At 33.5% G+C, this 15355-nt stretch overlaps 1 pseudogene; it reads left to right on the top strand.

Moving 5' to 3' along the window:
• Nucleotides 1-5236: 5236 nt before the first annotated feature.
• On the top strand, nucleotides 5237-5353 carry LOC145288316 (5S ribosomal RNA; annotated as a pseudogene).
• The last annotated feature ends 10002 nt before the right edge of the window (nucleotides 5354-15355 follow it).

Here is a 15355-nt window from a genome sequence, read left to right on the forward strand (position 1 = left end):
ACTAAAGGTGTGCATCCACTCCTGTGTGTTTACGTATATGTATACTTTCGAAATATGCGTGAATGTATGTGAAAATCGGAAATATCGTTTTGTCCATACTGGTTGGTCATTTAGAATTGTTGATGAATCAAAGTTTAATCGTTGGTTATAGGCGACATATTGGCGGATTTTTCAAGTAATTTACAATGCTACACCGGAGAGTAGATATTTAATTTTAAGGTCATAAAACGAATAAAAATAAAAATTGTCCCTACCGAAGTTAAGATGAGAAAAAAGTAAAAGCTTGAGATAAATGTTATTGCTTATCCTCCCCCAGACCAACTCAACCCCTGTTCTATGACAAGATTCTAATTTTGAAAGTGATATAAGAGAATGTTTTCGCATCTTGAGTTTCAGTTTTCGAGGGAAATTCTTGGCCTGAAGACGTAATCTCCCCAATAACAGGTGATTACAGAAACATGTATGCACATATGAAGCCATCCATATTTGTATAAATAAATCAAATATATATATATATATATATATATGAATACATATATATATGTATGTATACATATATAAACATAGATATATACATATATTAATACATATATACATATATGCATATATATATATATATATGAATGAATCGCCTCTTATTTTTATGAGTCTTATTTATTTTTATTATTAAATATTACTATTACGTGCATGCTGCTGACGATTGAAAGCTAAAACATACATGTCCATGGGTACACCTTTTATGTACGTAATAATAATATTGAATAACAAAAGAAAATAAATACATCCCATAAAATAAAGTGTGATTCATATATATATATATATATATATATATATATATATATATATATATATATATATATATATATATATATAATTATGAGAATAATGGAAATAGTATTTCGACAAAATAGAGAAATATATAATATACTAGCATATGGGTGCCCGGCGTTGCCCGGGTATTTGGAGGTGTATGTTGAGCAAAAAAAAAAGAATAAGCGGTCAATTTTTTTTAACTTTGACCCCTATTATGAGCCCTTAACATTATGAGCCCTTATTTTTTTTTGTTTTGGACTCAAATCCAGTTATTAAGTTAGATCCATGTCCAAGAAACCTATATCCAAAATTTCAAATGTTTAGACCACAAATTTGCGGAGGAGTTTGGTAGTGTTCTCAAAGGTCAAATCGCTGAATTTTTACCCCTTAATCGCCAAATTTCTGGCCAAAAACCAATCACATCGATTTTTCCAAATCTCAGACCCCTGTATATCAAATTTCGAGTCTGTAGACTTAAAATTGACAGCGTTATTGCGTGGGGAAATGTACACACACAGACACACAGAATCGCAGACAGACACACAGACACGTTCACTTTTATAGATATACTAGCATGGTTGCCCGGCGTTGCTCGGGTGTTTGGAGGTGTATGCTGAGCAAAAAAAAAAAACGGTAAATTTTTTTAACTTTGACCCCTATTATGACCCCTTAAAATTTATTGTTTTGGGCTCAAATTGAATTATTAAGTTAGATCCATGTCCAAAGAACCTATATCTTAAATTTCAAGAGTTTAGACCACAAATTGTCGAAGGGGTTTGGTAGAGTTCTCAAAAGTTTAATCGTTGAACTTGGACCCCTTAATCGACAAATTTCTGGTCGAAAACCGATCCCATAGATTTTCCCAAATCTCAGTACCCTGTATATCAAATTTCGAGTCTGCAGACTTAAAATTGACAGAGTTATTGCGTATGGAAATGTACACACACAGACACTTTCATTTTTACACACACACACACATATGATGAAAATAATGGAAATAGTATTCCGACAAAATCGAGAAATAAAAAGGAAACAAACCGTATCATGTGTTCATCAACGTTTCGTCGGAATACCATTTCCATTATTTTTATCATTCTGTTAAAATGGAACGCCAAACTTTTAAGCAAAAATTGCGGCAATACAAAAAAATACTAATCGCTACCAACTCTCACAACAACAGGAGAAATTTTTTGCTTAAATGTATACAAGAAAAAAATTATACAATTCATCCAGAGGAAGTCTCGAAATAAAGACGAAACGTTGATGAACACATAATACGGTTTGTTCCATTTTATTTCTTTCTCTCTCTCTCTCTCTCTCTCTCTCTCTCTCTCTCTCTGTATATATATATATATATATATATATATATATATATATATATATATATATATATATATATATATATATATATATATATAAAAGGAGCTTACAGCTCTTTATAAAACCGATAAGGTAGCGGAAAATATTTAATATTAGCGTTTCGAAGCAGTTAATATCGCTAAATTACGATGTCTACGATAATACCTATTATAACTATATACTACGATAATAATATTTCATAACTATATTTCTATTAAAAAAATTCATTTATATATATATATATATATATATATATATATATATATATATATATATATATATATATATATATATGTGTGAATAAGAAAAAGAGGTTATAGTTCTTTAAAAAACACTAAGGTAGCGGAAAAAATTAAATAATAGCGTTTCGAAGCTGTTAATATCGCGAATATATGTATGTACCTATTTACTATGCCTCCCCACGGGACAGAGTTAGACACCAGGGTCGTTTTTTTAACGTGGAGAAAAGGTACAAAAATAAAAATTGTCTCAGTCGTGAAGGATTTCTCCTCCGCCGAAAGAGAACAAGAAATGGAAGTGCAGCATCTGAAGAACAGATACTACACTTTGATCTTGACCAAGTATGTATGTGTATATATATGCAAATATATGTATATATATATGTATATCTATATATGTATTCATATATATGTATATATATATGTATGTATATATATGCATATATCTGTATATATATATATATGTATATATATATATATATATATATATATTTGTATGTGCGTATATATATGTATGTGTATATATATATATATATATATATATATATATATATATATATATATATATGCCTATTCATATTGATTGATAACAAAGTCTGACTGCATACGAATGGCTAAAAATATTGACATGAATATAAACCGAGAGAACACGAACAGTTTAAACATATGATCGAATAAACACCTTCTTGCTTCTACTCATGAAATGCACCCGCGCGTAGACGGTTATGCGCAGACGAATGCGCAATCGAATTTTTGGAAACACAATATAGAGATTAAGAAAGAGCTAAAAGACAGGCGTAACCGACGCGGAAAAGACGGGCGTTAAATAAAGTAGACATGGATAAAGAAAATATGAGGCGGATTAAATAAAGGGAAAATAAATCTCACATATAACTTAGCAGTAATCTGCTTTTGACGTTTAAATGTAGTTTGCCAAATAGCAAAGGTTATTAATACACTATTCCAAACCTTCCATGGCCTAAACGAATGATGTCCCGTTTTTTCGGTAATAAACATCATTGCCTTATTTTAATTTTTTGCTCATGGCTTCCTCCCAAAATATAATTTTCTGGAAACCACCCAGTACCAAAATCCATTCCCAGTTTTGTTTATTCCACTTAACTCTCACTCTCCTTTAGAGATTGACCTGTTTCGGTTCTAATTAAAACGGAAAACTGTCGACGCTTAGAGAAAGTTTGCAGTGTCTTACTAATATATGGTCTATGAACCTTTTCTCTGTCTACCTAATGTAAATATATACATATATGTGTGTGTGTTTGTGTATGTGTGTATATATATATATATATATATATATATATATATATATATACGAAGATCCCCAAAAATGCACTTCGGAATCTGAACACTCGGAAAAGATCGGCATATCAAGGCATTGAGAACAACCCTTCTTTTTTATAACCTATCATACTTTCATAAATCAGAGTCCATTTTCTGTAGGTTGTTTTTGAACCCCGCAACGACGGGTACTTTTGCTAGTATATATATATATATATATATATATATATATATATACTAGCAAAAGTACCCGTCGTTGCGGGGTTCAAAAGCAAAGTACCCGTCGTTGCGGGGTTCAAAAACAACCTACAGAAAATGGACTCTGATTTATGAAAGTATGATAGGTTATAAAAAGGAAGGGTTGTAAAGAGATAGCTTCGAATTTGGGGGTATCAAAACCAAAGCAAAATATGATGAAAGTAAAAATAAAATAGATAATCCCCATAATTTATTATACCATACCTGTTCACACTGAAACACTTATTACAATATTCTGCGGATCTATATTAAAAAACCTTGTTAAACTTTGTGACATATTTCCATTCTATGGAGGTCAGGCGCGAACAAACACCCATAATTTTATTACACCATTTTCCTTCAAACTGAAACATAATTATCAAAGTATACGTACGCAGATAGATATGAAAAGTCTTTATTAAAGTTTGTGTCTATTTCCATTCTATGGAGGCCAGGCGCGAACACAGACCCCACAATTTTATTATGCCATTCATATTTAAGTTGAAACATACTTATCAAAGTATTCTTATGTACATCTATATCAAAAGCCCTTGTAAACGTTTTTTTTTTTTTTTCATTTTTTAATTTTTTATTTCAATACTTTGTGGATCAGGGGCGAACGCAACCCCACAGTTTTAATGAACCACCGTTCTGCCATATCAAACACACCCATTCCTGTGTCTCGATACATCTTCTATCATTATATGTGATCAGTTTTCTATAATAGTCAACCATATAGGAGCCTATTCGTTACCACACACACACACACACACACACACACACACACACACACACACACACGTTCAGCTTTATATTATATATATATATATATATATATATATATATAGTCATCCACATACAGTACTGCTCCGCTGTTTCACAACTCATCAGTGCGGCTTTACAAGAAACCCGATCGCCCAAACGACAGTCGGAACTTCTAACCGTTGCGCTATACGGCTGCTGCTATGCGGACAGTGAATTAACAATGTTTTGACATTGTCCAAAGTACGTAAGCTCAATTTGTTTACACAAAGAGCATCGCTTCATACGCTAATGGTAATCGTACTAAATTCCCGATCCCGATATAATTACCGATTCCGATTCTGGCGTTTTGACATGATTAAAATCCGAAAATTGGAAGGGAAGCTATAATTAATAACCTAATAATACGTTTCTGATGCGCATATTTCGAATTATATATATATATATATATATATATATATATATATATATATATATATATATATATATCCGAAAATTATACACACACACACACACACACACACACACACACACACGGCATAATCGCGTTGACACACCGGTTCTCCTCAGATCACCGAAGTTAAGCAACGTTGAGCCTGGTTAGTATCAGATGGGTGACCATTTGAGAATTCTAGGCGCTGTATATGCTCTCCGCTTATCTCGGCATTTGTTTCTAGTCGTCCTGTACTTCACTTGCCACTGGTATTTAACAATGTCGTCTCAGGAGAGATGTTAGAGATTGCGCACCTCCTGTCACAAAAATTACACGTGCAAGCAACCCTTCGTGGGTATCCATAATCCCGGTCCAGACATATTGCCGGGCGGAGAGATTAGTGAACTACTGTTTCAGATACACTGAATATCCTAACTTGATAGGAAAAGAGACTACATGTTTAATTTAGAGAAACACACCTCCATCAAACGCAAAGTAACCGCCATAGGCTAAAGAGAAAAATTCTCATAGCTTAAATAAGAAAGAACGAGAAAGGATGTTGCGGGTTTGTCTCTGTTTTATCGTTCTTTTCATGGCAAGTGCTCGACTGAGCTCCAATCTATGCCACCCCTCGCCAAATTTTCACAAGAAACAATCGTCTAACTGAAAACACTATTAATAATTCCCCCCTCTACTCATTAACTGTGCCTAAACCTAAACGCGGATTCCATGAACAAAGTTTCGTTCTTAGAACTGCACGCCTGCTGTGAAATGTCTTCCGTTTTCCTGCTTTCCAGCCGCCTACAATATGTTTGTCTTCAAGTCCAACGTAAACAAGTTCTTGATGAGCCGTTCCACTTATATTAACAAATTTACCGAATTTCCGTTACTAACGATTACTACATAGTCCAATTTTACTACTGTACACTCATTTACCCTTATCCTCGACTGGCCTCAAGGCCTTGATAAGTGGTGATGCCTATGTACAAAAAAAGCTAACTTCCGGTTTTAGACGCAACTGGTGTCATCTATTAATAATTGAAATTAAAAAGCTAAATAAATATGCAATAAATTAAATGATTGCACATTAAATAATATTTCTAAATAAAACAATTAAAACGATTCTCCTGCAACAGACTATTAATAACATCGAGCTAATTATTAAGGCAGTTTTATTTCATGTAATATACAAATGAAGTCACTTTTTGAATGTAGATATTCTTTTTAATATATAGTATGTATACAAATCATGCTGGAAAAATGTGCATGAAATTATCTTTTCTAGTGTGAAAATGTATATATAGAACAGTAGGTATTACACATATTAATTAAATTGTAAACAAGCAAACAGATATGTATACGACTTTATTAGTATATATATATTTATATATATATATATATATATATATATATATATATATATATATAATGGTATGTATATCCTTATTAAATAAATGACTCATTCTATATTTTTCCACTATAGAGTCTTTGCGAATTCATTTTCCACTCCTATGGTCTCCTATACAAGCTTCTTTGAAATTTGTTGAGCTTTATATTATCCCGATAAGTCTCCTCTTATAGAATTGAATTTACTCTCTTTTTCTATCTACCCTCGCTATATATATATATATATACATATATATATATATATATATATATATATATATAAGAGCAAATAGTTAATAAAACATGAGAAAGAGTTAAAAGCATATATATATGTATATATATATATATATATAAATATATATATATACATAAGAGCAAATAGTTAATAAACATGAGAAAGAGTTAAAGATATTTAATTTTAAATAGGAAACACTAGATAAGTGGATAATCCTTAATCCGCGGAATTTCGAAGAAATACTTTCCTTCTCATCAGAGGATAGGATTTTGAAAAAATATTATTTACTTTTCTATTTCAAATGATCCTCTGCATACAACACTGAAAACGTTCAGACTCCTAAAAGCATACATGCATATATTGCAAGCGAGTGTGAATGTCTATGATACATTGTAAAGGAGTTTAGCCAGGACACCATGAGAATACTTTGCCCTGTAAAAATGTACCGTAGCAAGGGAAAGACGTATAGCAAACACGTTGTAGCAGAGTACGTCGCAAGGAACATAATCAACAGAACACATGGCAAGAAACATATCACAGAGTACGTCGCAAAGAGCATAGCACAGAGTACGTCGCAAGGAGTATAGCACAGAGTATGTCGAACATAAGAGTACGTTGCAAGGAGCATAGCACAGAGTACGTCGAACACAAGAGTACGTCGCAAGGAACATCGTACAGAGTACGTCGCAAGGAGTATAGCACAAAGTACGTCGAACACAAGAGTATGTCGCAAGGAACATCGTACAGAGTATGTCGAACACAGGAGTATGTCACAAGGAACATAGCACAGAGTACGTCGAACACAAGAGTACGTCGCAAGGAACATCGTACAGAGTACGTCGCAAGGAGCATAGCACAGAGTACGTCGAACACAAGAGTACGTCGCAAGGAACATCGTACAGAGTACGTCGCAAGGAGTATAGCACAGAGTATGTCGAACACAGGAGTATGTCACTAGCAACATAGCACAGAGTACATCGAACACAAGAGTACATGACACAGATTACGTTGCAAGAAACATACCATAGAATACGTTGCAAGGAGCATAGCACAAGAGTACGTCAAACACTAGAGTACGTCACAAGAAACATAGCACAGATTATGTCGCATGTAACATAGCACAAATCCACCTCATTTTTTTAACAAAGATATTTATTTCCGGGTACTTTTTGTAATAAACTATAATAGTTCTCCTTCCCTCTAATCGTCATTTTGAACATACTCTCGATCGTGCTCTCGAATGTCATTCACGTCTATTATGTTATCGCCTTCTCTAACGTGCTCTCAAACGTCGTTTTGAACGTGCTCTCGAACGTGCTGAAGGTGATCATCCCCGAATGTAAAAGCGTTTTGTTAGGATACCATGAAGATATATATATATATATATATATATATATATATATATATATATATATATATATATATATATATATATGCACATTAAGTTATGAAAAGTACATAGGGCCCGAGCAAAGCCGGGCTGAGTTGCTAGTAATAAAATAAAATAAATAAATTGAACTTGGATATTCTGTTCACTTTTTCCTTCCTTTTTAACTAAAGAGTCAATATTTATAAAGACCCACGTGCCACTCGAGAATAAGTGTTAATGAGATTGTCAGGTGTATTGTCGATGATAAGTGTTAATGAGGTTGTCAGGTTAGGACAAAACAATGGGTATTATTAACGAGGGTTGAGAGCAGGCAGAATGTAATTATTTAAGAAATCGACTCAACTAGAATGTTGTAGTAAGCTAGGAATCATTCCCGTTATACTGTGTTCCACGAACGTGTATTTCAAGAAAAGTAACTCTGCTCGTGAAAGTCCCATTTAATTTTAGTTAAACAGAGAGAGAAAACTAAATCTGTTTACCTGCTTTCCAGCTGAGTACAATATGGCCGTCTTCAAGTCCAACGTAAACAAGTTCTTGATGAGCCGTTCCCCTTAAGTAATCCAATTTACCAAATTTACACTAATAGCGATTACTATGATACTGTCCCATTGACTACTGTACACTCTTTAATCCTTATCCTCGAGTGGCCTCTGGACCTTAATAAGTGGTGACTCCTATGTGAAAAAAAATTATTAACAGTTGTTTTAGCTACACGAGTGTTTGCTCTGAATATTTTACAGGGGGGGGCGACGATACAAAGAAGCTCAATTGATCACCTGCCATGAAAATAACGATAAGGCAGCCATAGACAAAGATACAGAAATTACGGAGAAGAAAAAGGCTTTCTCCTTTAAAGATATTTTGTTATGGGAGGGATCATATGTTGGAGCTCAGTCGAGCGCCAATTAATAAAATAACGATAGAGCAGATAAAAACTAACAATGTTTCTTCTATGATAAAGCGGCAGTATAGAAGCGGATAGGATATCCCCAAAAGGAATACAGTTTATTAACGACTACATAGGTAGCACTTTTGAGGATTACTGTGTTCTGGAATTTTTATTCCTGTTATTCTTCTTCTTTTTTTTTTTTTTCATTCCTTTATTTGATTTTCTCTCTTTGTTTTGCTTTCTTTTCTCTTCATCAACATACGAAGTGCCTTCAACAAGTTTCCAGATTTTCTAGTCCGGACGCTTTTATTGAAAGTACAAACATGAAAATCTAGTCCACTTCGAAGTAATCTTCTCCGGCTGCAATGCACTTATTGTATCGTTCCAACGCCCCACGGATATCCTCTTGTGTGAGCGTGTCAATGATCCTAGTCACAGCACCGTTTTACCCATCAATTGTCTCCTAACAATAGGCTCTATAGTTTTCTTTTCGATTAAAGAATAATCAAAAGTCACGGGGAACAAACTCTGAACTAGAGAGACGGTGAGGAACTGTCTTAATGCCCGTCTTCGTCAAATAGTCTGTGAAAAGGACGAAGCATGGGGTTGAGCTGGAACGGTTTAACGTCCCAGCTCAACCTAGATAAAGACAAAAAGTTATGGCATCAATTGAAATGGGTGGCACTCGTCTTGGGGAGGCTCCATGTTTTGACAAGCTTCTGGGTTTGACCTTTACTCCTGATCTGAAATGGAACACGTACATCAAATCTGTTGCCAGGGACGCTGGGAAAATGGTGGGATCCTTCTACCGCTCCAGAAGATATCTCACTACTAATGCAATTCTCTATCTTTATAAAAGCCAAGTACGTCCAAAGATGGAGTACTGCTGCCAAATCTGGGCTAAAAACAGCCTATCCTGCCTTGACAGAGTACAAAATAGACTTCGGGGTTTAGTGGGGGATGCCCTTTTCTCTTCCCTGCAACCTCTCTCCCACAGAAGAGACGTGACGAGCCAGTCTTTGTTTTATCGTTATTTCCATGGCAGATGCTCGTCTGAGCTCCACTCCCTCGTCCCCCCTCGCCAATCTTTCACGAGAAACACCCATCTGGCTGAAACTACTGTCAATAATTTTCCCCACTCTTTATCTATGCCTAAATCCAAACGTAGATTCCATGAGCAAAGCTTCTTTCTTAGAACTGCACGCCAGTGGAACTCTCTGCCGCTTGCCTGTTTCCCACATGACTACAACTTGAACGTCTTCAAGTCCAACATAAACAAACTCCTGAGAAACCACCCCCTTAAATAAGACACTTTATCAAAACCCCCAATACTAATGATTACTACAATACTATCTCATTGATTACTGTACACGCAATAACCCTTATCCCTGAGTGGTCTTAAGGCCTTGATAAGTGGTGACCCCCATGTAAAAAAAAGCACCCATAGAACAAACTTTGCGCAAATCTTTCGCATCTTCAGTTCTTCGCGAATAAATTATTTACAGTTCTCAGACTAACAACAAATTATTCCAACTCGCTTACTCCTCCCACACCTCTCATCATCATCCCTCACAGACTCCCTGCTTTCCTTGAATCTCATATACGCCTCAAAAATTGATGCTTGATCGATGCAAGATGGTCCAAAAGCAGTCTGAAGCATTCCATACGTCTCTGCGGCAGTTTTTCCTCGTTTAAATCAGAATTTTACTGCATATCATTCTTCTAACGTATTTTCACGTCCAGATAATATTTTTGAAATGCATCAGCTGTGAGAATCAGGCTTTAGTAACGTGCATTCCAATTCCTGCTGTAGCTGTTCATCAATTATGAAAATTGGCAAGTCATCTCATAAGATATATAGCGGTAACATACTGAATTTTTAAAAGTCTACGACAATTTTAAATACCTGTGTAAAAAACAAAAGTCTGGAAACTATTGAAAGCGCCTCGTACATTCCTTTCTTTAGATATTCCTCGTTTTCATCTTTCTTTTCACCTCTCTTCCTCCACCTCTCCTCTCCCCCTTTGCCTCATTGTTTTTTTTTATTATTATTTATTTGCATTCTTGCCTTTTCATTATCTCCTCCTTTCTCTTCCTTCAATCGGAATTCAATCTGAAATCCGATTAGTAATATAGCTATCCGAATACACTAAGCATCACGTCACCCTGCCCGCTCCGAGTCGCAGACGAAAGCAAACGTACAAACACATCCTTACACACACACAAACACACACACACACAAACACACACACATACACACACAAACACACACACAAACCTGTTTGTGTTTATTGGTATGCTGTGATTATATGTCTGAGTGTGTCTGTGTGCTATTTATCTATATAGGCAAAGACAAGTTTGATAAACAAACCGCCATAAATGCATGTCATTCGGTGCATTCACCCACGCGTTATATCTCAAAACACACTTGTAATAAAGATAACAATATCTTGCATTGCTTCATTCAAATACGGATATATATAGATATATATATATATATATATATATATATATATATATATATATATATATATATATATATATATATCAGCAAGTTGTTATTTATGCAAGACTAATTGAGAACTACGAATTTTCACCATTCATAGTCTTTAATCTAATTTGTATATATATATATATATATATATATATATATATATATATATATATATATATATATAATGTATAAAATAAATAAAAAGGGGCGTTTTGCTTCTGTCTTAAAACAGTAGAATTTGGACACGACGTTTTCTTTCTTTTTTGCGAACGAGAAATAGCCGTTGATTTACAAATGAATTCATTGCGTCTTTCCTCACAACGTCTTATATCCTTTCAATTCTTGGAGTAAATAATATCGTTGGAATGATAAATATTGGACAGTTAAAGGCGCGTTTCTTCGTGTTTATTTACTGTTTAATTTCAATTTTCTTTTATATGTGTATATGTACTGTGTGCATGTGTGTATGCGCGTACTTATATGTATATGTATATAAGACTGACGTGGCACATTCTCATTGATTACACATCCTACTCCTTCCACTTCCATTCTCCTTTTCCCCGTGTATGCTAATCACTTTCACTACACAGATCGGTCGAAAATTATGTACTTGTAAAAAAAGTTTTTTTAATTTATTTTGTATTCCTGCACGTCACCAATTGAAAACGAATAAAGAAAAGTTATAAGCTTTTATACTTTTCGTATTCTTTGTTTTTATACATATCCATTCATATATATACACCTATATATATATATATATATATATATATATATATATATATATATAAGCATATACCTATATATAGGCATATATATGTATATATAGGCATATATATGTATATAGGCATATATATATGTATATATATAGGTATATATATATAGGTATATATATATGTATCTATACATATATATGTATATATATGCATATGTATATATATGCATATATATAGGTATATATATATGTATCTATACATATATATGTATATATATATATATGTATATATGTAGGTATATATATATATATGTATATATAAGTATATATATAGTTGTATATATGTATATATATGTATATGTTATATATATAGGTATATATATATAGGTATATATAGGCATATATATAAAGGTATATATATGTATATATAGGTATATATAGGTATATATATGTATATATAGGTATATATATATGCATATATAGGTATGTATATAGTTATATATATATGTGTGTATATATGGGTATATATATGTATATATATGTATATATATAGGTATATATATGTATATATATAGGTATATATATATATATAGGTATATATATGTATATATAGGTATATATATGTATATGTATGTATATATAGGTAATATATAGGTATAATGCGAAGCTCGCGAATTGTTTACAAACAAACGTTTGAGCCCTCTACGAGTAGCGGACGGATGTTTATTTAAATAGACGTTCGGACAGTTTAATTTCGGCCACCGATTCCGTAGTCAGGGGGTAGGACTGCCGACTGTCATCACGGCGGTTCTAGGTTCGATCCTCGGCTTGGGAGAGGTGTTAGTCTAGCGGCACTGATGAGTTGTGAAACAACGAAACAGGTCTGTATGTCGATGACTAAAATATATTTTATAAAGCTCCCCTCTTCGGTAGAGCACTCTCGTAAATTATCTTACTCGCTACTTAATTTAGCTGAAATAATGCGAAGCTCGCGATTTGTTTACAAACAAACGTTTGAGCCCTCTACGAATAGCGGACGGATGTTTATTTAAATAGATGTTCGGACAGTTTAATTTCGGCCACCGATTCCGTAGTCAGGGGGTAGGACTGCCGACTGTCATCACGACGGTTCTAGGTTCGATCCTCGGCTTGGGAGAGGTGTTAGTCTCGCGGCACTGATGAGTTGTGAAACAACGAAACAGGTCTGTATGTCGATGACTAAAATATATTTTATATATTTATATATACAGGTATATGTATATATGTATATATAGGTATATCTATATATGTATATATAGGTATATCTATAGGTATATATAGGCATATATCCCTGTATATATATATATATATATATATATATATAGGTATACATATGTATATAGGCATATATTTAGGTATATATAGGTATATATACATATATATATATATATCTATACATATATATGTATATATAGGTAAAAATAAGTATATATAACTCATTTCAAAGTGTTTTTTAACATATTTTATCAACTGTTTGCTCATATATATATATATATATATATATATATATAGGTATATATATGTATATATAGGAGATGGCGAGATATACATGTGAGTGCATATATACGTATATACATACATATATATATATATATTATTTTTACTCCACACACATGCACTCATTATATACATATATCTCATCCATCTATATATATATATATATATATATATATATATATATATATATATATATATATATATATATATGCGTGTGTGTGTGTGTGTGTATTTTTGCTCATTTAAATAACTTTAAATCACGTCACGGGTGAATAGTATACAGTTAGCAACTGTTTTTAACCATATAAACATTGTAAAGCATAATTTTTTTTTATTCTAAACCTAAAAAAGTAATTATACATAAAGAAGGAAGACATAATTTAATATTTATTTCGTGCAATGAAAATACGTTCGAAAAAGCCTTGTTTTGTAGCATACCCTCCAACCTTCTACACTCATTTAAGCGTGCATTTAACGGATGATGTTTCAGACCTTATTATCTCCCTTTGCAGGCGGATAGGCGTCGAGGAAATTCATACTCGTTCTTCATGCTTCACTTTGCAAATAAATGTTAACAAAGTTATATTTGTTATAATAGATATGTCCGTGTTTGCGCATATCTCTGCGCATGTGTATACATCTTGGCGCGTATGTATGTGCATATACGTGTGCGCGTGTTTGCATAAGTGTCTGCATGTGCTTGTGTGAATGCACGTATGTGTGTGCGTATATGTGTGTGCTAGTGCATGTGTGTATGTGCGTGCGCATATATACGTACACGTGCGTGCATATGTTTGTGCGTGTCTGTGCCTGTGTGCGTGTCGTGCGTTGCTGTGTGTAAGACATAGCGAGAAAAACTGCAGAGGCGCCTTCGTGTTCGCTTAATGTCGCGCAGTATATGAAGTCCTCTACAATTTCTGTTGCTACAAAAGCGGCGACAGAAATTTCAATTGTATTAATTAGTTACCACTAATTACAGACTGCGGATTGTTATCGTCAGAAAATAACTTTTAATCGCGAGATGCGTTGTCGTTTTCCTAATTAGAAGCTAACGATCTGATAGTTTCGTATTAATGAGTCATTTGCAATTCGATATGCAATTTGAACATTTTTGCATATTGATCATCAGAAGAATAAAACAACAAAAAATTATATTTTTAAGATGAAATCAACCAATCAGCAAGTTTACGGATGAAAGTTGTACTGGGTTGACAACTAAGTTTCCGCCATGAAACATTTAACCGGAAGTGTTTTTTTTTTGTATATAATAAGCCCATATTCAGCAATGTAGTGTAGAATTCTCTCTCTCTCTCTCTCTCTCTCTCTCTCTCTCTCTCTCATCTTTTCTTATCATTTTGTTTTTACTGGCGATAAATAAAACCACACCGGATGCCAAACATTATTCTGCTGTTTCTGATATTCCAACTGGAAGATCATTTTAAGAATCTAACCCCCTCTTTAAATGCAATTGTTCATATCTCCCTTGCACTTGGTTCATTATGTATATTCGCAAAACCAGATGAGAAATTATTCTCTATAAGTAGTTTTATTATCATGATTAATGTAATAAAAGA

This window comes from Euprymna scolopes, chromosome 11 (assembly GCF_053919585.1).
Source record: "Euprymna scolopes isolate OS-2025 chromosome 11, ASM5391958v1, whole genome shotgun sequence".
NCBI classification, from domain to species: domain Eukaryota; kingdom Metazoa; phylum Mollusca; class Cephalopoda; order Sepiida; family Sepiolidae; genus Euprymna; species Euprymna scolopes.